The following is a 25699-nucleotide window of genomic DNA, read 5'->3' on the forward strand; positions in this document are numbered from 1 at the left end:
TGAGAAATTAAGATATTGTCTTGTATTATGTTTCAGGAGAGAGAGAGGATGGTATTGATCCTGTGGGACCTGGAAAAAGTATGTTTCCCATTTTCCTGCAGTAGTGATAACGAGGTGCAAACCCCCAGTTTTGCTTATGGAATATTTCTTGTGCAAAATCTTCGGTCACAACAACCCTATGCAGTGCTACAGGTTTGGGGAAGAGTGGCTGGAAAGCTACCCAGCAGAAAAAGACCTGGGGGTGTTGGTTGACAGCTGGCTGAATATGAGCCAGCAGTGTGCCCAGGTGGCCAAGAAGGCCAACGGTATCCTGGCCTGCATCAGAAATAGTGTGGCCAGCAGGAGCAGGGAAGTAATCATCCCCCTGTACTCGGCACTGGTGAGGCCGCACCTCGAGTACTGTGTTCAGTTTTGGGCCCCTCACTACAGGAAAGACATTGAGGTGCTGGAGCATGTCCAGAGAAGGGCAACCAAGTTGGTGAAGGGCCTGGAGCACAAGTTTTATGAAGAGCAGCTGAAAGAACTGGGGTGGTTTAGTCTGGAGGAAAGGAGGCTGAGGGGAGACCTTATTGCTCCCTACAACTACCTGAAAGGGGCTTGTAGTGAGGTGGGTGCTGGTCTCTTCTGTCAGGTGGCTGGAGATAGGATGAGAAGAAATGGCCTCAAGTTGTGGCAAGGGAGGTTTAGGAGGATATTAGGAAAAATTTCTTTACTGAAAGCATTGTCAGGTATTGGAACAGGCTGCCAAGGGAAGTGGTGGAATCACCATCCCTAGAGGTATTAAAAAAGCACGTAGACAAGGCACTTCAGAACATGGTTTAGTTGTGGGCATGGATAATGGTTGGACTCGATGATCTTGAAGGTCTTTTTTAACCTAAATGATTCTATGATTCTATGAAAATAAACTGGTATATATATCTATATAAAGTGAATAGCTAGATGTTTCCAATATTGTTTACAAATGTCATGTACGTAGTTGATTAGAGAATCATCCCCCAAAATACATCATTTTAAGATCACCCTTGCTGGAACTTCTGCTGTGTTCCACACCATGTTTTCAGAATCAATCTCAATAGTCTACCAGAGCTCTATTCTGAACATAACGCATGTTCATCATGTTATTCTACATTCAGATGATTTCATTGTTCACCAAAATATTATTTAGATGTTTTGGAGGTAGAAAATAAAGTAATTTGATTGCTTGTTATTGCTGCTCTTGCTGTTCTGAGTAATGAGATGGAAAGCTCACAGAAAAAAAGATACATTTCAATATTTTTACTCTTTTCCACGGAAAGCATACACCTGATCATTCCTAAAACTTATTTGTGTAGTGTGGTCAGTCATCATGGAATATACAACATATTGAGGATTAAATAATTGCATTTGGGTTTTTTTTAAGAAACTTTTTGTCTTCAGATCAATTCATTATATTGTCAGAGTTACATGCAATTTTTTTCTAAATACATTTAATAAAATTTTCATTGTACATAAATACAGAGGTCACTCAACCATCTTCTCTAGTTGCCTTCTTTTCTTTTCCCATTAACTTCATCATCAGAAATCTTTCATCATAACTGAAGTCAGTACTGGTCAGTATTTTCCCTCACCAAGAGTTAACAAACTGAATTATCTTTCTACTACTGTAAATCTAGGTTATTTTTATACATTTCATTTCAATGATTTCAGATGTATACAGGGTTAAAGCTAAGGATAGAAATTATATTCCCGTGGCTTTCTTAGTCATATTTATTTATATCAAGGGAAAAGTTGTTAGTTGAATGTTTCTAATCTTTTTACAATCTTAGGTCCTTGACTTCAAAAAGTATTAAATCACTGCATAGAGTTATATTTTCTTTCAAATTCAAAATTTCTACATCTGGTTGATTTTCAGTGAATGCTATATTGTTCTTCAGTAATAAGAGAGGATGAAAATAAGTTCCAAGATACAGTACACCTCAGAATCGTCTGCAAGTATAATATGTAGCAGAGAGAAAATATGAATCTTATAAGACCTTTGGGCCCAATGTTATTTTCATAGTACACACAGTGATTTCCTCTGCAGTAATGTAATAATTAAATGTGTTTCTTTTATATGGAAAAAGAGTCACATTTTTATATTGTGGGTTTTTTCCTTTAATCTGAACCTAATGAAACAGTTATGTTCTGAAGTTCATAAAAGTAATAATCTTCTAATTAAATAATGATCAATGTTTTCCTATTCTAATTTTATTAACAGAATAGAAACAAATGCCTTTTTACATTATTGCATTTTATCCAAAAAATTACAATTATTTGTATTAAATAATGTTTTATTTATATTAATAATTATATGCCAACAATCTGAAAAAAATGTCCAGGAGAAGGAGAAATTTTAATAGATGTGTTAGCATCTTAAAACATCCTTTATACTGAGGGGCCATTGCTAAGCATTTTCTATTCCTGTTTGGTCAGGGGAAGGTGTAGAGACTCAGCCTTTTCTAAGATCAGATCCAAAGTTTGTTATTGTATTGAGCCAAGAGATAACAAACATTTATGCAGTTGTGTTGTGGTTTAACCCCAGCCAGCAACTAAGCGCCACGCAGCCGCTCACTCACCGCCCCCCACACCCAGTGGGATGGAGGAGAAAATCAGGAAAAGAAGTAAAACTCGTGGGTTGAGATAAGAACGGTTTAATAGAACAGAAAAGAAGAAACTAATAATGATAATGATAACACTCATAAAATGACAACAGTAATAATAAAAGGATTGGAATGTACAAATGATGTGCAGTGCAATTGCTCACCACCCGCCGATCAACACCCAGTTAGTGCCCGAGCGGTGATTTCCCCCGCCCCCACTCTCCCCAGTTTCTATACTAGATGCGACATCACATGGTATGGAATACCCCGTTGGCCAGTTTGGGTCAGCTGCCCTGGCTGTGTCCTGTGCCAACTTCTTGTGCCCCTCCAGCTTTCTCACTGGCTGGGCATGAGAAGCTGAAAAATCCTTGACTTTAGACTAAACACTACTTAGCAACAACTGAAAACATCAGTGTTATCAACATTCTTCGCATACTGAACTCAAAACATAGCACTGTACCAGCTACTAGGAAGACCGTTAACTCTATCCCAGCTGAAACCAGGACAAGTCGTAAACTATATATATGTGTCTATATAATATGAAATATCGGGATTAAAAATTGACTGACTCAAGTGTGGCTTCAGAGCATATGATTAAAAAATAGAAGGTGCATGAAAGATATGTGACTGAATTTTTTCTACAAATGCTGTTGAGTAGTGACAACAATAATGACACTGAAGACATTCTGCAAGGAGGTGAAGAAGACAAAATAAGAATTTTCTGGGAAGCCGTAAGCTGTGAGAAATAAAGTAAATTTGTCTATGGTCCTACTCCAACATACATCATTGTAAAATCAGAGAAACTCTGACAAAGATGTTTGATGCAAGCAACAAAACATTCCACTTTCAAATTTGCTGCTCAAATTCTGATAATGTATTACTTTAATTATTTTAGTAAAAAATATGAGGAAATTAAATTTATTAGGAAATTCAGAAAGCAAATAGGCTGGCTTTCAAATGTATTAGATAAATATTGTATAAACTAAGTAGTGTATTGCATAAATAGCATTGTATAAGGTAGGTAGTAAGCATTTAGCTAAGTAGTGTATTAACTAAGTGGGGGAAAAAATCATACAGAAACAAACAAATTAGCAGATAGCATGTTAGTAGTTAGTAGCCACTATAATGCATATGAATGGAATATTCTCTTTTTAACAAGTTCCAATCTGATCTTGGAGAAGTTTTATGAAAAATGTTCTCTGAGAGATGTGTTTCTTCGTCTTTTTATGTTGTATAGGATGGGTAGTTGTGTCCCCAGCACATTCTGCTCTATCCTTTGAGATATAAAGTATATAGTAGGCTTAGCTAACATAACAATATTAATTAGATTTAAAAATACCAAGTTGTTTGAGATGATGTTTGGCTTCTCCCACACCACCATATGAGTAGCTTCCTCAGTCTTACTTGACTGTATATAATGGTATCAATTTTCCCTGCAACTTACTATTGAGGTTCTTGAACACTTTTTTTGTCCCCACTAGTTTGTTTAAGGGAGAGGAATAGAGAGCTGATTTCCAATCTTTGTTCTGCTGCAGGTGAGTTATATTATCTAAACAATCACTTTCCATTTAGGAGATGTTAAAGAAGTTAAGGATGCAGGCTACGTATTCTTTTCCTATGCCTTCATAAGAGGAGCATCTAGTGATCAAGCTATTATCAGGTATCTGAGTGGTTGTTATTTCCTTTCTGCTTTACATATTAATCTGCATAAAATTACCTTTCTGTATAACCCTAGGAAAATCCTTCCTAATTTTAGGCACTACCTTCATGTGAAGATTAACCAGAAATTAGTAAATCTATTTATTTCAATGTCCCATTTGCAAATCGGCCCACTTATATGAGGGCTTAAGTACTTATTTGGAGGAAAAATGGCACAACTGGGCATGCTTAATGCTCTGAAAATGGAGGAAAAAAACCTCTCGTGCTTGTAACTTAATCTCAAAACCAAGAACAAAATCATACATTCCGAAAAAAGGATAGATGCTTGTAGTAATAATCTGAAGTACATCTTTTCCTTTTGGTTACAGTGTAGAAAAAAAGTACTTAGAATACACTTCTGAATTATATCCAGATGTTTGTCAATTCAAAAACAAGACCATGTTTAACATTACTTCTGGTTTTGCCCACTGCAATAAATTTTGTTGGAACATTTCAAACTTAAATGATGAGAGATGCCAGGTCTGAAATAAAGGGGGGGCAGAGAGGAAGTTTTGTCCCTAAGTGTTGGTACACAACTGTGTTATAGCATAGTAGTTTTCTGGGTCTTACCGTGAAAAGACATGACATAATTTTGCTTAGAATTATATAATGCAATATATCTTCATGCTATTTAATTAGAATAGTGAGGAATTTAATTTCTAAAAAATCTAATTCCAAGTGACACAACTTAGATAGGAAAACATATCTGACTCACAGAGAAAATAAATAATAGTTGGGTAAACTGCCAGTTTGTTTCATTAGTAGTCCTGTAGTAAATCTTTCAGTATAGGACATAAAAGCATTTTACATGGTTCCTGTTGAGTTATATCTGAGGCTTTCATGACATGAAATGATATATTGAAACAGGGACTGGCTACACTAAAAAATCTGAAGAATGCTTGATTCAGATGAGTGCTAAGATTTGAGGTATTTATGCAAAATGTATATTTTAATATGTAATATTGGCTGAGAAATACATCAGGAAGAATATAGTATTTCAGTACAATGGCAGGTTAAATGTAAGGCACCGTAGGGTGATAGTAATATGCCACTAATTTGCACTTATGTGAAATAAAAGATTACAAAGCCCTGTAGGAAGTTTAAAGAAAATATCTGTTGTGCTGCAACAGGTAAAGTATGTCTGTCCTACATAGCAGTTAGTGGAGGTAGTCAGATAAAAGGATTTCACTTGTGTGCTTTGCAAATGGATGCAAGTCTTCATACTCTCTGAAACATTTGAAGAATGCTGCATTGTAAGAGGCAGCAAGAAAATGAGCTAAACAGGCCACAATTAATGACAGAAGTATTTAGAGTGTGTCTTAACACTTTGAAATTAACTCAACACAAGCAGCAGGTTTTAGAAAGAATTGGGTTATTTTATGAGCAATCACTCTTATAATTCTACTTTTTAAACTAAAATAGAGAAATTAACATTTAAAACATCAGCTAGTGGCTAGACACCAAAACCTTTCATTTTTTTCATTCCTACATATCACACTGCACAACAGATAAGGTGTATTATGAATGCAAATATCAGTGTCCTTAGAATTTATATATATACTGTATAAAGAAAGATTTTAAATTACTGTGATCTGCCATGACTGCTTGACATGTAATACTGAAAATGTTGGCATTTATTGTTAAACTCTAGCTTTGTAGATCCATATAGTTTACTGACAAGAAATTCACAATTAATGTGCACATAATAGAACATATAGAATAGAATAGTTGAGTTGGAAGGAACCTACAGCGATCGCTTAGTCCGTGTGATCAGTTGTGTGTATCTTTTCCTTCTAGACTAGTCAAAGTGACTAAGCTTGTTATAAAATACAAAGTGTTACACAGGAGCTCCCTGTTAGCAGGAATAACTGCATGGATGACTCCAAGAATTGCCATTTGTGATGGCATGTTTTATTCACACTGTTTCTAGAAAGACAACTGGCTGTCTTATGAATCAGTCTGACAATAAAATATTACTTGCTGCAAAACCAAATGCAAGCTATGATTTTGTTTTAATGTTAAAATAATATTAAAATATTACTGCTTTATCTCAGGTCAAATGTAATCTTACACAGTATGTATCCTGAGTTTCAAAAACATTCCATACAATAAGGCCACTAATAAGTGTAGGAAAAGATATGGGTTTTTTTAATTTCTAATCAAGGGATGTATTCTAAAGAATTCCATTGATAAGGATCTATTAACAAAGACTTGATGTTGCTAGGAGCTGCGAGTCAGAACTGAATGCAAACAGGGAACTCATTTGTAAAATGATTACCAGTGTTGTATCCCTGATCTCAATTAACTGCCAACCGAAGTCAGATTCTCTTAATGTGATTCATTTTAACATAACAAGAGTAAATAGTTTTGCCATGCAGAACAAACTGATTATTTCAGACACAGTAGAGACCTTACTTAAAATGTCAGCCAGATTATGAATTCATGCTAAATAAGTTAATGAAAAGATTAATATCAGTGACAACAGTGCTTCCAGATATAACTCCTTATTATGCCTAAAAAGGAAGTCCTTTTTTTTTTTTTTCTTTTTTTTTTTTTTCTGGGTAATAGACATTTTCTTTGAAATGCATAATTTCCTGTACCACTAGAAACTAATTGGTAAATTGAGAGTTTAATCTATTCTCACTGGGATAAAATAATATACATATATTTCTATGGATTACTCTTGTTGTTTTTCAGTCCTTCAGTATAAGAGTCCGTGCCAGTAGGGAAGTGTAGCATTTAACCCTCACCACTCCAATGCTTTGATCAAGTTAGCTTTCTTAAAGGAAGACATTGATACAGGCTCTCATCTTTCAACATATAAGCGGTAGTGGTCTTACTGATTTCAAAGCACACGTTTTCTTCCTTGTTCTTCACCAACTACTTTTGTTTTTCTTGTTCTTGGCTTTATCTTCTTTTTTTTTTTTCTTGTGTAGCTACATATTAAAGTCATAATTCTTGCTCCCTTACACATTCTTGAGAAGTTATATGGTAAGAAAATTACCTTATATTTGAATATTTAAAAAAAATAACATTAGCTATCATTGTGGTGTTTCACCAGAGAGGAAACTAGTAGTCCTTCCCTTAGCATTCTCCATATCTTTTTTCCTGCTCAAAAAAAGGGGAGAAATTGTCGATATTTCCTTTGAAAACATTCAAGGGAAAATAAACTGCTAAATAAATAACCACTCTGAAAATTATTGACATAAGAATACATTGTAGACAGGTGTGCTACTTTAAACTGTTGACAGGCCTTACTTTTGTAAGGCTTATTCACTATGTTTGAAAAAACTTTGCTAGTCTTACCATTAAGTGGGTGAAATTAATTAGAAAAATACATGATGAAGCAAACTTTATCTTATTGTGTAAGGTATTCATAGATCTGGAAGATTAATTTTCCCTGTTATTCAGTCAACATGGGTGCCCTACAAATAATAGGAGTAATAGTCTTATTAGTAGTAGTTCCTCTGCATGATGCATGTTTGTACATGTGAATGTTAAGGAGTATTTAATTTAGCCACAACACTAAACATTCAAGAAACCCAGAAAAACTTTTTCTGAATATAGAATAAGTTTAAGCAGAAAAACACAGAATACAACATATTTTCTGCTAGTGTATTAGAAACTTGGAAAGATAGAGAGGCACAGAATGTTGCTTAGCTCTGATATTTTTCCCCTAAGATACATATTTTTTCTGTGACTTAAATTAAGAATTTATTGGAGAACTGCATATCAGGAAAGTATATTATGTTAACATACTAAACCTTGCTCGTCTTCTGGAAAATAAGGTATACTTCATGTTGCTGGGAACGGAATAGCTCCATTCCTTCCTTCTACCAGCTTTGTGAATAACTGAAATTTATAAAACAACTGTAAAATTGGGTAGGAATGTTCCTGTTCTTTCTTAAATATCTGTAAAATTCTGCTGATCAGCATATATACTAACAGAAAGGAGGATAGACACGAGTTTTGTAATTTTCAGTAGGCTTAGGTTCTCACCATTATGTAAAACAATTTGGATGGTGGGATGAAGTATTATTTATACATGGTGAAAAACATCCACAAAAAAAACAGAATCTATATTTGGAAGTTACTACCATAGCCACTTATAAGTGTTGTGCTACAGTAATGTTTAACAGTATGGTGCTATACACTCCCTGATCATGTATCATAGACTTTGTGAGTCCGCCTGTTAGACATCGACAGTACTGAGACACGTACTTTAGGACCTGAATTCCAGAGCAGCTGGTCTATCAGAGTAAAGTATACCTGAGTACCTGAATATGAGGGACATATATGTTTTTCTCCCCTCAAGGGCTGAAATAATTTCCAAACTTTGTCAAAACATTTTTTTTCCCTAACATCTGTGTAGAATTTTGTGTAAATGAGTACAATAACAGGGAATAAAGTTTAAGTCTATCATTAAAAAAAAAAAAAAAATCAGGGATAGTGATGCTTTGTTACTCCTCTCATTGTCAGTGTTTGGAGAGTGAATCTAAAACATTTATAAGTTCTCATTGTACAGTCTCCAAAATATCTTTATTTAATTCAAGAGGGGTATGTTAGAGCTTTTCTGTTTCTAAATAGTGTTAGTGATGATGAAATATGAAATTGTATTTAACGAGGGAAATCCAGGCACATTCTGTAAATACTTATATGAAAATGCTCACGTATTACTATGTATGGTTTTGATTCTGTTTTTCAAAGAAAGGTGAAAATCCACAAGTGTTAATACTGAGTTTTCAATATTATTAATTTCTTTACACAAAATCTGCAAAAATCCAGGACTATTTTAGAAAAAATCCCCAAACAGTTATTCACTGACCGTTACTAGAAGTGTGGTTATTTGATTGGAAAAAATTAGAGACTATAGGTCCATAGACAAAAACTTAAGGAATAGGCAGGCATGTAACCTCTATCATCTCTAATCCACTGACTGTGAATGTACAGTTTAAGGAAACCAGACACTGGCTTGGCTGACATGCTCTTCCCGAATAGCATCTCATATTGTCGCTGTGCTAGACAGACCACTGATCTGAAGGAGCATAGCATTTCTTAACTGTTTATGTATTCTGGTTTTAAGCCCCCTTTAAGGAGTACAGTGACAGTGTAGGTTGAGGTCATGAAGCTCCATGGGAGACCCTGTTCGTTCATCTCCATTATCTGTTTTTCCACCGTACCTCAGGTACAGGCATGAACCCCTACATCTAACTAGCCTAAAAGGGAGAAAATAAGAAATATGAAATGAAAATAATATGAATTCTGTGAGAATTTTATGTTGATTAACAAATATTTCAAGTATACAGGTTAAATGAAATAGCTATGACTTATTGAGAAGCTGGGACCAGCTGTCAGAGTACCTTTAGCTCAAGAAGTAAGCTTTCTTGTCTATTGAAATACATTCTAGTTGAGAAATAAAGCCTTTGTTGAAGGAGAGGGTTGAGTTGCAGGAATAACTTCAGTGCCATCTAAAACCTGATTCTAAACTGGTGACTTAGTTTACCCCTACATTCAGTAAATCAGTAGATTATAAAGAATTCTTGCTTTTTGTATCATGAGAAGACTAAGCACAAGGTATTCCTAAATCCACAAACATTTATGTTATGATATCACATTCAGTCCACTAGTCATCTCAGTCTTACTCCAGCAATGACTGATGAGTAGGAAGCCAGGAAAACTAGCAGCTTGAAATTACAGCATTACCTAGTGTGAAAGAATTTTTTGTTCTTATTTTCAACAGCGTTTATATTTCAAGGACTCTCCTCCAAGACTCATGCCTGTGTGCGTGTTATACAAACATAAATTGTTTTACTTTTGCAATCACAGTTTGGGACATTTGAATATTCTTGCAGCCTCTATGGAATCAACCAGCATCACACTTTTATTCTACACTTACAACTTGCTATTTCCACTCTACTTTTTATTACATTGTTTTTTCTTTTCTGTAATGTGATGTGGAAGGTAATGAAGCAGTTAAATTGCCCATCATATTAGCAAAAATAGTAATTTTACCCTATATTATGATTCCAGTTGTATTAAGAGTATTTTATGACACAACAAAAGTTATTTAATGAAATGTGAATGTATTTCATCCTCCTTTATATTTCATCAATTTTTTTGAAGTTAAAATCTCCAAAAGGAGCCTCTACCTCTAAATAAGTGACATTTTTCCTATGAGTATACATGCAATCACTTTGATGCATATATATGAAATAGCCATCTTTGCCTTCTTTCTAAAAAGCATGATGATTCCACTCATTTTTGTTTTATAGGAAACATAGGGGTACACAGGCACTTGGGGCTATCCCTGTTTGCTCAAGAGTTTCATAAGTGAAGAATTGTGCATACCATGAAAATACCTTCCTATAATTTATTTAAGCTTTTCTCTATTATATATCATATATTTGCAACAACAAGTGACATGTTTGATTAATGGGATTTGACATGACATGTCTCGCTTAGAAATTTCAGAAAGGAATGCTGCTCAATATTAGTCTATCAAAAATGACACATATGTCACCATGTGACTAGCTTTCCAGACAAGGCCCAGGCATAGCCTTATTTCCTTGGGCATAAAAACACTGACACTCAGGAAAAAAGGATGATGCCTGTCATGTCCTCCTTTTCTCCATAGAAACTCTTCCAAAAAGCCTCTAGGGCTTTACCCTTCTCTTCCAAGAGACTACAAAAGGATATTTGCTCAACACTTTGCTGTGAGAGACCTACTATTAGTTGAACTGAGATCACCTTTGAAAAATGTATTTGGTATTACTAACAGGGATTTTGGTTAAGTGAGGGTTTCTTACAAAGCTGAAGAGGGAAATAGAGATACATGTTTGTACATACACACAAATGTGCATACATGTTTGTTTAATTTATATAATTTTGTACACTTTATGTGTGAAAGAAACATTTTGTAAAAAAGCTGATTTACACATAGTTCTGGATACCCGATTTCACTCTTAATTGTTGTAAATATGTAGTTTATTTTACAATGGTTTTAATCAGTACCATGAGAGTGAAAAATAACTATAGAAGGCCGATGAAAATATTCAAATTTCAATGTTTTTCATTGTAGTCTAAGAAAATTAAGAGTAAGTAATTATTAGGTATAATATAGTATTTAGACATTTGTATATATATGCACACATATATATATAAACTCATACATCTATATTATATATACACATGCAGGTACTTACACATATGTTTTAATGCAATTACTTTTTTGTGGAGAACAAACAGGAATGAAAAATTTGTGAGACCTTAGGTGCTTTGGGGCTATAGAAGAAGGTTTTGAAATCATTACTTTCAACCACTCACGTGTTCAGACAGAAAAAAGCATGTGAGGTGCAAGTGCCTTCCAAGCTGGTATCTGACATTGAGTAGAACAGCTGTACTTTTTGTGCTTTTGGGGTTTTATAGAAAAAGATATAAGAGATTGTAAGAAAGAAGATCTATAAATTGTTTCTGACTTTTAGTTCTGAATCAGTATTAGGCAATGGCAGTAACTTTCATACTATTATATGTGCTGAACCTCTTTTCATGGGGGTAATATGACTTAAAATGTTTCTCACCTTGGCAAAAGCTGTTCTACTTTGTGGTGTATTACACAATGACAACAGGACTTAAAGTTGGGAAGAAGGTCAACTCATCATGCAGTGATGTCTAAGGAAACCAGAAAGTGTCCCCACTTCTCAAACTATGCAGTCATTCACATCCCAAATAGTCACAAAGCACTTCACTGCCTTAGGCTATTTCAAAGTCAGAGCTGCTTCATTCTAATTAAAATATATTTACACTGCTTAATAAAAATTAACCTTTTTACAAGAGTACATTATTATGTACAGGAAATCCCAGTAGTTCCTCTAAAGCTACTTACATACAGCACCATTTACTAAAACAGTCTCCTAAGGAAATTCAAAATACTCGAATTGGGAGAAAATGTGATGAGACAGATAATGAACTCATTTTAGCTGTTCTCACAAAGGGAGGAAGAAGCACGGATGCTGCTATAGTCCTTAAAAAGAAAAAGTCTAAAGATAGGTATCACTTCTTCTCAGACTCCACCAGTAAATTATTCTAATTTGTTCTTAAATATATATATATCTCTTCAGTCTACTCCACTCTTATTTTATGTGAGTTTCAGAAGATGACTAAGGATTTTGGAATTGAAATTGAAGAGAAAAACTTAAAATTGAGAGAAGAACAAGAAAAAACACCAGAAAAAAACAACCAATATTTTGTTTGCCTTCCACCTTCTCTTTCCTTCTTATGTTTTCTGTATTGAAAACAAAGGAAAATATTGCATCTCCAATAGCAAACTTACTCACATTATTGTCCACGTCTTCATGGCTCTTTAACAATGTTTTTAGAAAAAAAACAATTTTTTTTTTTAAAGAAGGCAAATAATAAATGCTGGAGGTTTTTCTAATGTTAAATACTAGAGAAGAAAAAAAAACATTTCAAAGCCAAATTTGACTCTTTCTTCGGGGTTTAATTCTGAAAACATGTGTGTAAGAGGCTTGAACTGTCTTATAGGATGGAACTCTAAGTTATTCTGAATGCATGATATACTGACAGTCATCTGATAATAATTGAGTTTCTGGGGAAAAAGGAGATGAAGTCTTGTCATGCAGTAAGCCAGTAGCCTGAGAAAACATACTAAAGATAAAAAGGAAATCAGTTGAAATTACATAAAGAAAATTAACTGAACAGCAAGAAAAGTTGATTTAAAAGAAAGATTCATAAAAATACCATAGGAAGGTCTATGGTATTTTTTTCCATCAGTAGCCCCTAAATTAAAATCAACAGTGCTGTAACAATGGTGTATTATATGTCTTTCTTTTAATACTGATGAACAATCTAACAGCTGAAGAGCATAAGCAAACAAAACCAAGGTTATGAAGATACACACGCTGACACGTCATTCATAATGTTCTGCTTATCTGGGTCAGACGGATAGTGCTTACCTTGTGGGATAACAAAGTTTGCAATTGAAAAAGGCCAGAAAACTTCTTAATATTAAAGAGTTGAAAGAGATTGAAGAACAATGTGGTTTCAGACAGCAGACTGCTACAGACTCTCTCCATTTATGTAACTGTTGTTGACTATCTAAAATGTAGACCAATATCTAGAAAACTAAGGTAGAAGAAAAACGTAAAAACTTCAAAGGTATTTTTATTTACTGTAACAATGTAAATTTGTATAAGCTCAGGTGCAGCATGGGACTTTATAATTTAACTAGCTAAACAGTTCTAAAAATAAGAAATCCACCTGATGAATGACAAGGTTTCTGTCATGTGATCTTAAAACAAATGAACTTATTTTCTTCACATTCACATACTTAGAAGTTAAAACTTGAATCTTGAAGTCATTAAATACAGTTTGTACTATGCATTCTTTAACTACTATATAACTTTACAATACGTGTTGTATAACCTTTATAGTACTATGTTGAAAGGCTTTTTTACAAAAAGAAATATACATATGATCGAAGAAGAAATCATCTTTAACCTTTGTTCAAAAATCTTGCTGCAGTTTTCCTGTCAGTGGCTTAAAACAATACGGTCTTAACCTTGGACCGTAGTAATTCTAACTTATAATACCACATTCCAAGTGCAATTCTGCATTTCTTATTCATAGAGGATTTGTTGATTACTACTTACTTGGTTTAAATGCATCAGCCTTCTGAAAACTCCAGACTGTCACCAAGACCTCTTGAACTCAGTTCTTCATAACAAACGTTCATTGCATTCACCAGGAGTGTAGTGTCCATGCAGTGACAAGTAGCTGCTTCCAACACGGGGGGTGGTACAAGTTAATTGAATAGCAAAGTGTCACAGCAAGTAAGGACACAACTTGCACCTTATTTAGTATAAAATTAGAGAAATATTATAAGTTCTGTAGCAAAATGTTGTTCTTCATGTGGAATATTAAAAAAAAAAAGCTAAAACCTTATGATTTTAACATAAGTACTCTAACATTGGCATTTTCAGCTGTGAGTGTTTTTGAAAAATACTAATTTCATTTAAGAAATTGCATTGTATTGCAGTATAGTAGGCTGGGTTTATTTTTGTTTCAGTTAACTTGTTCCTGAATGTAATACCCAAGAAAACACAAATGGTTTAAATAGAGCTTAAACAAACACAACCCTTTCCTAGATACTTCCTTCAAGTTTTTTATGTAAGCTTATTGATTTTCTGTAACCAAACTCTGATTTCATAATAGGGCACCAGACTGATCTTTTCAATAATAAATGTGTAAGACATTTCATAAGAGTGATGACACTCTAATTATTCTACATTTTTCCAGAGCTTATTCTACATTTTCCAAACACTTTTATTAGAAAAAGGAAATCAAATTTAGGTAGATTTCAGTCAAAACAACTGAGCTTGTAAAATTATCTATTAAATCACCTCAACTTTGTTTCTAGATTTCTTAGGAAGCATTATCTGTTACTGAAGTCCTGTGCAATTGAAAGTATATTTTCACAGCTGTTTTAGTTGTTAGATACAAACAAACTGCTTCATTAACCAGAAATAATGTTTACTAAATAGCTGTCTTTTCAACTGGCTGGGGTTGTTTGAAGTTAGTATATAGAATTATTCCTCTATTTTCTGACTTTTTGTAGAGGAATATTCTTTATAAATAATCTGAATTGTACTCAATTTCAGATGAAGCTTTAGTCTTACTGAAGAATGGGAACTGTCCAATTGGCTTTAAAGAGGCCATTGAGTGGTTCTCCATTTAATACTTGTGTCTGCAAAAACAAGGTAATTAGAAACAAAGATTTTCATACATTAAAGCTGAAGTGGGAGCTAGGAGCGAGTTTTCTTTTTATTTTCCCACTGATGGAGAAAGTGACATAAAGTATTGAACATATCAGTGTATGATGTGCTGTCATGGGGGGGAATGCTGACATAATGCTTGCTGCCTGGCAGGACAAGTCTTCAGCATCCTGTAGAACCTGCTCAGGCTTCTTGAGCCTTCCTGTACCTCATTCAGAAACTGCAGAAGGATTTAAGCAAGTTTCTGTCCTCATTTTTGTAGGACAAAAGTTTTTGCTCCTTTGGCATAAACATGCATGCTTGGGTATGGAGGAGACTGAGGTTTTCAGGATATCAGCAGATGTTTTGCCCAGAAGAGCAATGACTGCCCACAGAAAACAGTATATTTGCTCTTAAAAAGGCAAATATTTCTAAATATTTCTAAAATATTCTAAAAATACTATTACTTTTAAAGTTTTCCTGATAGTGTTAGGAACCACATTCATGCTCCATGTATTCTTCAAAGCCTGTTAGATTTAGTGAGGATCTTTTGCCAGAAGATGCACAAACTATTTTTTTTTTTTGTCCTTTTTATTCTTCTTTGGTTTTGTTCTGAACAGTACTCAATCCTAAATATTGGGATATTTATATAGGAATTACATGCAAATGGGCCTCTACACAGAAAATGTGTCCTCTCCAATATCTTCTTAACCTCACTTCAATTTTCCATTACTGAATTTTAATGAATTCTAATTGTTCATTTTCCTATTGACTTTCCATATTGTTATGTTTTAGACTTGCAGTGATGTAGTCCAGACTACTGATTATATTCCTGTTACAGTATTGTTCATAATACTTAAATAAGGAATCTTTTCATTTCTTTCCTTTATATTTGCTAGTTGACTGGACATGTAGGTGTCTGCTAAGACCAGTAGTCTTTCATGCTTGGCATGAATACACTACTCTTTTTCTTTTAGAGGAGAAAGGATCACAAGTATTGTTGCTTTAAGGAATAGCAACAACTTGAAAACTTGATATCTTCTGGTAATGAAAATGTTGCAATCTGCTTTGCATAAGCTATACTGTTGCAGCACAGCATCAATAGGTGAAACCAGAATGATCTTCAGAAGTTGTTCCTGGTTTTATGTTTGGTATTGGATTTCCCTACTCCTTCACTGTAGAAATAAATGGTATGCTGATGAGGCCCTCTTGTATTAAGTTTAATTCAAAACAACGTTACAAACCCAGTTAGCTTCACAGGAGTACCACACTCTGTAACTGTGTAGTCCTATAACATGGTATTGCCATAATAGGCCATAAGCTTTGTACTGAGTTTGCAAGGCCTCAGGACTGAGGCTTGTCAGTTGTGCTCTGTCTGAATTTTCTTGACCTACTTGCAGTTTTGTTTTACTTGGTTTAGCTGTGACAACAATTTCTCTAAATGACTAGGTGTCTATGGCTAATTTGTTTTACTTTTGTTTGTCTTTGTGTGGTACAACCATAATTTTAGATAGAAAGCAGCAGCAAGCACTTACTCTGTGTAGAATGGGATAGTTTCAATTCTAACGTAATGATGCACTGTGGAGAAATACAGGCGTGGTACGGTATCAGAGTCCTTGAGAAGTCAAGACACAGGATACAGCTTTGACAACTCAGCCATGGTCACTAAAAATATGCCGCTGTGGAACTGGACAAAATGGGGTTTGGGGGTAACAGAGGTAACAAAGATTACATATGTAAAAGACAATATTTAGTGAATTTGGATGTAATGTGGAGCTGCAGATCAACGAAGAAAGAGCAAAGGTATAAAAGTGTATTAGCAAACATGACCCCAAGTATATCCTGTACCAAGGAAAAAGAAACCATCACTATGAACATCATATTCTTCCCAGTGATGGACTCTGGATGCTCACTGTAACACCCTCATAACCACCACAATGAAATCACTAACCGAGACAAGCAATAGAAGGGTGAGCATGACACTGTGAAAAAGGGACAGAAACCAAGAAGTGTGTGCTACAATTTTAATTGTATTATTATTATTACTGAGACTTTTTCTGTATAGAATTATTCTATGTAGATTTTTATTCTTTCTTTTTCTGTAATTAGATCTAGACTAATAATGATTCTTGAATTAGACTGTTAAGATTTCATTTATGCATATGATAAATTCTTGGCTTTGCATCCATCCCCCTTCTCTCTCTCTCTGCCCACCCCCCCCCACCCCCCCTGTGTTTTGGGTTAACCTTAGCTGGCTGCTAGGTGCCCACCAAGCTGCTCTCTCAGTCCTCCTCCCCAGCAGGACAGGGTGAGAAAATGCCATGAAAAAGCTTGTGGGTCAAGATAAGGACAGGGAGATCACTTACCAATTACCGTCATAGGCAAAACAGACTCGACTTGGGGAAATCAGTTTAACTTATTCTCAATAACAGAGTAGAATAGTGACAAATAAAACCAAAACTAAACCCACCTTCTCTGCTACCCTCCCCTTCTCAGGCTTAACTTCACTCATGACTCTTCTACTTCCTCCTCCCTGAGTGGCACAGAGGAACAGGGAATGGAGGTTGTGGTCAGTTCATAATACTTTGTGTCTGCCGCTCCTTCCTCCTCACACTGTTCGCTTGCTCCAGCATCAGGTCCCTGTCATAGGATACAGTCCTTGATGAACTTGTGAAGTGGAGGTCCTTTCCACAGGCTGCAGATCTTCAGGAACTGCCCTGGCATGGGTTCTTTCCACAGGGTGCAGTCTTTAAGGAATGGACTGCTCCAGCATGGGTCCCCCCCAAGCCAAAGGTCCTTCCAGAAAACCTGCTCCTGTATAGGCTCCTCTCCATGGGCTGCAGTTCCTGCCAGGAGCCTGCTCCAGCATGGCCCCTCCACAGGCAACAGCTTCCTTCAGGCCATGTCCACCTGCTGTGGTGTGGGGTCCTCCATGGGCTGCAATGTGGATATCTGCACTGATGTTGGTCCTCCTGGTCTTTTCTCACAGATGCCACCCCTGCAGACTCCCAGCTACCAAAACCATGCCCTTAAATCCAATACAAATTCACTATATGATTTTTATAGGAACAAGCCCTGCTCTGTGTTTTTGAGTGAATCTGGGAATTGTCTTTTGGTTTGGTTTGGTTTGGTTTTTTTTTTCCTGATGACTGATCATATCACAGTAGCATGAATTACTCAGCTGAAGTTTTCGGAAGCAAACAGCATCTTTTTACCCTTTCTTAAATATTTTATCACAGAGGTGCCACCAGCATCACTGATGGGCTCAGCTTTGGTCAGCAATGGGTCCATTTTGGAGCCAGCTGAAACTGGCTCTGTTTGACATGGGGGCAGCTCCTGATCTCTTCTCACAGAAGCCACCCTTGCAGCCCCCACCACTACCAAAACATTGCAACATAAACACTATAGCATGCTTCTTTACCCATAAATGAAGTTTTGATCATCATAATTGCAAAATAAAACATAATAGATATGAAGCTTGAATTTCCCACAAAGTGTCAATTCAGTCTTACTTTGGTTGACTTACGTGATTTCTTTGCGTGATTGATTTATTGATATCTGAGGAAGAAAGAGGTTATTAAAGAAGGGTAAAACAGGAGGGAGTGTTTAATCTTGTGACATTATGGTGTTAAAATTAAAAGCTAAAACTATATATTATAAAATTTCATATCCACTTAGATTTGTAAAAAATATAAATTCTTACTTATCTCAAATTACTAAGACACTTCTCAAAAACTAAACAAATAAAATATTTCTGACTAGCGAGTAGAACGAATACTGGATTATCTTCCAATTGTTTCATTTTTTGGAATTAAATGCTTGTTTCATGTCTTTCAATTTCCACAGTTCAGATTCATAACTGTCTCTACATTATGGCCAAACACACTTATTTAATGGATTCAGATTGTGGCTAATAGCAGAAAACCTACCTGACTTGAAAAGTTCTGTTTTAATTTATATTTTCAATGGGAACTTCACTCTCTTGACTATAAATGTCTAAAAATATCAAACAAAAATCCACAAACCCAATATGTTACTAATGACACAAATACATTTGAAAGCAAAACATGGAAAGTTTAAGAGTAGGTTTTTCATTAGGCTCTGTGAGTCAGTGTGTCCTCTTCTCTGCAGTTTGCCACAACAGTTAGTTAATGATCATAGAATGATAGAATGGTTTTGGTTGGAAGGGACTCTTAAAGGTCATCTAGTCCAATCCCCCTGCAGGGACATCTTTTACTAGATCAGATTACTCAAAGCCCCATCCAACCTGACATTGAACATTTCCAGGGATGGGGCATCCACAACTTCTCTGGGCAACCTGGTCCTGTGTTGGATGTAGCACCCCCATCATAAAATATGTCTTCCTTATGTTCAACCTAAATCTACCCTCTTTCAGTTTAAAACTGTTACCCCTTGTCCTGTCAGTACAGGTCTCACTAAAAGTCTCTCTCCATCTTCCTTATAAGTCCCCTCTACATATTGAAAGGCCATAATAAGGTCTTCCTGGAGTGTTCTCTTCTCCAGGCTGAACAACCCCAACTGTCTCAGCCTTTTCTCATAGAAGAGGTGTTCCAGTTCTCTTATCACTTTTGTGGCCCTCCCCTGGACACGCTTTAATGTGTGGAGGACCCCAGGCCTGGATTAAGTACTCCAGGTGTGGTCTCACCAGAGAGGAATAGAGGGGGAGAATCACCTCCCTCGACCTGCTGGCCACGTTTCTTTTGATGCAGCCCGGGATATGATTGGCTTTCAGGGCTGCAAGGGCACATTGCTGGCTCATATCCAATTTTATGTCCAATGTCCATTCTTCAGTGATGAAGGATGTTGACAGCATAATGCTTGTGCTTGTGTCTTTCTCTGTCATAAAGTTTACTTGTTTTGACAAAAACAAACTTTATTTCTTATATTGTAAAATTGGCATTTTTCTGATGTACTACAGTGATATATCATCAATTCACTGGTCCACTGGTAATGTATGAAAGTTAATGTGTAATCAACACACCATGATTTTGATGATAACTTGCTGTAATGAATTACCAGGGCAATGCCAGCAGGTGCATTCTAACGACTGATCATATCACTATAGCATTTATATAGTCGCTGTTTTTACAAGCAAAGAACTTGCTGAGGATGGTCTGACTGTTTACTTCTGGTAGAAGGGGAACTCCTGAGAGGTAGAAATGTCATTCTAAAACCCTGCTGTTACTGCACTTGTACTTTCAAAATCTTCTTTTTGACATAGCTGCAAGCAATTCCACCTTACAATTATAAAAAAATTGTGTGCAACAAAAAAGGCTAACTCTTCTTTTCTGTTTGCCCATTCAAGTGTTATGTGTGTATTTGTGGTGGGTTGACCCTGGCTGGATGCCAGGTGCCCACCAAAGCCGCTCTATCACTCCCTCCCTCAGCTGGACAGAGGAAAGAAAATATAACAAAGGTCTCGTGGGTCGAGATAAGGACAGGGAGAAATCACTTGACAAATTACCGTCATGGGCAAAACAGACTCAACTTGGGGAAAATTAGTTTATTACCAATCAACCAGAGTAGGGTAATGAGAAATAAAACCAAATCTCAAAACACCTTCCCTCCACCCCTCCCTTCTTCCCAGGCTCAACTTTACTCCTAATTTTCTACCTTCTCCCCCCCAGCAGCGCAGAGGGATGGGGAATGGGGTTTACGGTCAGTTCATCACACATTGTCTCTGCTGCTCCTTCTTCCTCAGAGGGAGGACTCCTCACACTCTTGCTCTGCTCCAGCATGGGCTCCTTCCACAGGCTGCAGTCCTCAAGGAGCACACTGCTCCAGCATGGGTCCTCCACGGGGTCACAAGTCCTGCCAGAAAACCTGCTCCAGCGTGGGCTCCTCTCTCCATGGGTCCACAGATCCTGCCACGAGCCTGCTCCACCACGACCTTCCCACAGGGTCACAGCCTCCTTCGGGCATCCACTTGCTCCAGCGTTGGGTCCTCCCCAGGCTGCAGGTGGATATCTGCTCCACTGTGGATCTCCATGGGCTTCAGGGGGACAGCCTGCCTCACCATGGTCTTCCCCACAGGCTGCAGGGGAATCTCTGCTCCGGCGCCTGGAGCACCTCCTCCTCCTCCTTCTTCACTGACCTGGGGGTCTGCAGGGTTGTTTCTCTTACATGTTCTCACTCCTCTCTCCAGTTGCTGTTTCTGTGCCTACCGCAACTTTTTTCTCTTCTTAAATCTGTTATCCCAGAGGCACTACTACTGCCACTGATGGGCTCAGCCTTGGCCAGCAGTGGGTCCGTCTTACAGCCGGCTGGTATTGGCTCTGTCGGACATAGGGGAAGCTTCTAGTAGCTTCTCACAGAAGCCGCCCCTGTAACCCCCCCCTACCAAAACCTTGCCATACAAACCCAATACAATATTCCAAAACTGAAACTCATTTTCAGTGCAGGTTTTCATGGGAATTTGTGGTAGATGATATAACAAGGGCAAGCAGCCATAAACTGTGGCTTGGTAAGTTCAGCCTGTACACCCCCCCCCCTCCCCCCAAAAAAACCAAACCAAAAACATTTAACCTGGAGAGTAATGCAGCACTGGAACAGACTTGCCAGAGATTGTGTAAAGTCTCTCTCCTTGGAAGTTTTTTCAGAAGCTGTCTAGACAAAGCCAAGGCTGAATGACCTAGCATTCAGATCAACTCCTCCAAGGTCCAACCAACTTTTCTATTATTCTGAGTTATTGTAAATAGATATATTAGAAAGCCCTTATCCCATGTATTTATCTTTTCTCCAGTAGTGACAGAATTTCCTCTGTCTACAACCACTTAGTATTTAATATGAATGCACTGTGAAAATACCTGTAAGATTATTAGTTGCTCATTCGTTCATGAAGTGTAATTCATTATTAGCTATAATTAGAGAACTAGATAAGATCTTTCTTTTGCCTTGAAGTGGAATATGAACTGTTACTGCCGTCATTAATTTGTCATATAAATACTATAGTTTAGCAAGTATACATCTGTATAACAATAAAATTGTTGAGGTGGCATATTTCAAAACACTGAATAAACAACCAAGCCTCCATAGCAACCAAATGATTAAGGCCAAAATGGCTTTTCAAACAAAAATTACTCTTCTTCCCCCAAAAAATTAACATAGAAAGGTTTTTCATAACTGTACATTCTATAGCAGGATGTAAAGACAATAATAACAGACAGTAATTACAAGTAAATCATATATGACAGCTTCATACAATAGTGAGAGCTAGATTCTTAGACTTTGGGGAGCACAACCTTAAGAGATGCATTTCTAAGAGTAATACAGATTTCTCTCCCAGGGCTTCTATATATACTTAGAGACTGTATTTTTTGTAAATTAAGGTAAGAATCCACCTTACCATATTACAGTCTCTCAGTAACAATAAGAACTGAGTAGTAGCAAAATATCATTGAAATCTTTTTTTGTTGTAACCAGTAAAAAGGCTTACATAATGATTAACCACAATAAACACAAAGGAAGAGTGATCACAAGCAATATCTCTGTCCAACCTTGAAATTAAAAAACCCTCAACAATACAAAGTAAATAAAAATTACTTTTTTGTTCTTGCTTTTATAAATTCATTAGATTATCTTAAGCAAAAAATACACTCTATAAAGTCCTTTTAACAAATAATTCTTAGTGCTTTAAAAATATTTAATTTGTGTATTTATGTAAATAAACCCCTTCCTTTTCTGATAGAAAGCTGTTTGCAGTTACATGGTAAAATTGTAAATGCAAACTGAACATCATTTACATATGTTCCTAACACATTTACAGATACCTTTCAGATAGAAAATTTGTACTGGTCTTTGTTTGTTTGTTTGTTCACAGTATTACACAGTGGTTTTTTCGACTTTATGGACAGCTAGCAAGGAATTATTTTGACTATTTTTAACATTTTCCCTAATGTTTATTTGATGACTAGACATTATCAGATTGTCAACCATAAAAAAAGTCTACAGCTACATTATCTCCCTTTAGCTTCTGCAAGAAATGTCCAGAAGACTTTTTGACACATTCATGTCTACTTTCACGTTTTTCACAAAGGAATGTTTTTTTTGAGCTGATGAGAAACTGGTGGATGATGGCTCCCTTACAGTGCTATTTAGTCCATATGTCTGGTCACAGAGCTAAGTTAGAAACTGCTGTCACTACCTCAAAAAAAAAAAAAAAAAAAAGTCTGAGCTCTTTAATATGTACAAAATTTACACACAAAAAACCCCCATAAACCAAACAACAGTTAAATAAAAAAAAATTATGCTTTGAAGAACTATTCCTATGAAAAAGGTCATAAATGCTGCTAATGCCTTTTCAAACATTTTTTCTAAGTTCTTTTAAGTTTCATGATTTCATGATCAAGACTTTTGATTATTTTACACATAAACTTTTAATTCTGTCCTTCAGACTTGAAAAAAATCTGATGTACTATTTTGGTGCCCATTTGTTATGAGCTCTGTGCAGTCCCCATTTCTAATCATTTGTGCAGAGCAGAACTGTATGTGCATGTAGTTTCTCACTCAGTAGGCACATGGGTAAAAGTTAATTAAAGTATCCTGCTTAGAAAATTTAGAAATAGACCTTTTTGTTCATCTCCATAGCTTTTCCCACTTTAATGAGATGCTGTAATGTAAGATCTTCCTCTGGGAATCCCAAAGCATAAGGAGAAATTGTGTCTACTTTGGGTGTTGGCTAAATGGTAGAATTTAACTTTTTTAATCCAGCACAAGCTGTACAGCTTAGGATAGTGTTAAGGCTGAGAAAAGCTTTCTAAAAATTAAGGAGTATTGGGATTTAAATACCTGTCAGACTTTAAAGCAGACAATGAAGTACAGTGGAATTTCAGCCATTACTATTTGCATTCTGTGGATTTCATATGAAATGCTGGCACCTATAAAACATCACAATTTTCTTTGTTGTTTTCACACAATTTTCCCAAGTTCTTACTACAAATGGAACTGCAGTTAATTTACAAGGGGACCATGACTGGTAAACGGATTGATGGCGTGGGAGCTGTAGTTGGCCACAGTTAGTTTTGGATGTAAGAATATTAGCCAGACATTGAAAGCTGAATTTCTAGTTAGATTTTCACTTATATGGATCATGCATTGGAGATATTTGCTAAAATGGAAACTTTCAGCTGCTGCCAAGAAAAGGCTAACTTACTTGGGCGCTTTTTTCGAAGCTTTCTAATGCTGTTACTGTTTATGAATTTATTTTTTCCACTGCAGCAAACTCAGATCATAGTCATTCACCCAGGCTTTTTTTTTCTTTTTTCCTTCTGAGTCACATACCTTTTATGGATAACCACTAGAAATACAATCTCATAAACATTCAAGAATGAAATTCTGAACCCACCAGCTTTATTGGGAATTTTAACATACTTTTCAATGGAGGTAGTTTCTCAGCAGAGGAAAAAAATGAAAAAAATAAAAAAAAGGCAAAAACACTGAAAAGATTTTCTTTTTTTCTTATTTTGCTTTACTACTTATTCATGAAGGTTCAAAATTGTTTATAATATTTATAAACAAATATTAATATTATATTAAATATAAACATATTTATTTATACGTATAAAAGTTGATTGTTAATTAATTCAATCTATCCTAAAATTGTTTATTCCAATAGGATACCAGGACAATGTATGATTCTTTTCAAAATCTTATTCCAGTACAACTTCAGGATAATGTAGGAATTTTTTTTAAATCAATGATTACATCACAGCTGAATATTATTATGTTTTAGATTTGGGTTATGTTTCAAATGAAATGGGACATTTTAGGATGTTTGCTCTTTTTTTTTTTTTTTTCCCCCACAATGTGTGACTGAATTAGAGAGTAAATTAATACATTTTTATAATTTCCTGGAAAGTTTTCAGGGAGGAAGGCAATCATTAGAAGATAGAAATTGTTAAAATCTCATCCATCACTTCTCCTCCTTCCACCAGAGGTTACCCTTATGGAAATTTTATAGCCAAGATTAAAAAAAAAAAAACCTCTAACAATCTGATCTAATTTTTTATCTGATTTCGAAGCTGGCCCTGTGTTGATCGTTGTATAACTCTAAAGCAAATTGTGTCAAAGACGTGGCTTAGGGTGGTGTGGTGGGTTGACCTTGGCTGGATTCCAAATGCCCACCAAGCTGCTCTATCATTCCACCTCCTCAGCTGGACAAGGGGAGAGAAAAATATGATGAAAGGCTCGTGGGTCGATATAAAGACAGTTTAATAAAGCAAAAGCAAAGGCCACATGAGGAAGCAAAGGAAAACAGAAGATTTAATCTCTACTTCCCACCAGCAGGTGATGTCCAGCCACTGCCCAGGAAGCAGGGCTTCAGCACACATAGCAGTTGCTCCAGAAGACGAATTTTGTAATAACGAATGCCCCCCTTTCCTCCTCCTTTCTCTTAGCTTTTATGGCTGAGTAGACATCATATGGTATGGAATATCCCCTTGGTCAGTTTGGGTCAGCTGTCCTGGCTACGGCCCCCCACCAAGATCTTGCCTACCCCCAGCCTACTGGCTTTTGGGGGGTGTGAGGGGAAATGCTGGAGAGACAGCTGTGTGAGCATTGCTCAGCAGTAGCCAAAACACTGGTGTGTTATCAACA

This window comes from Harpia harpyja, chromosome 5 (genome assembly GCF_026419915.1).
Source record: "Harpia harpyja isolate bHarHar1 chromosome 5, bHarHar1 primary haplotype, whole genome shotgun sequence".
NCBI classification, from domain to species: domain Eukaryota; kingdom Metazoa; phylum Chordata; class Aves; order Accipitriformes; family Accipitridae; genus Harpia; species Harpia harpyja.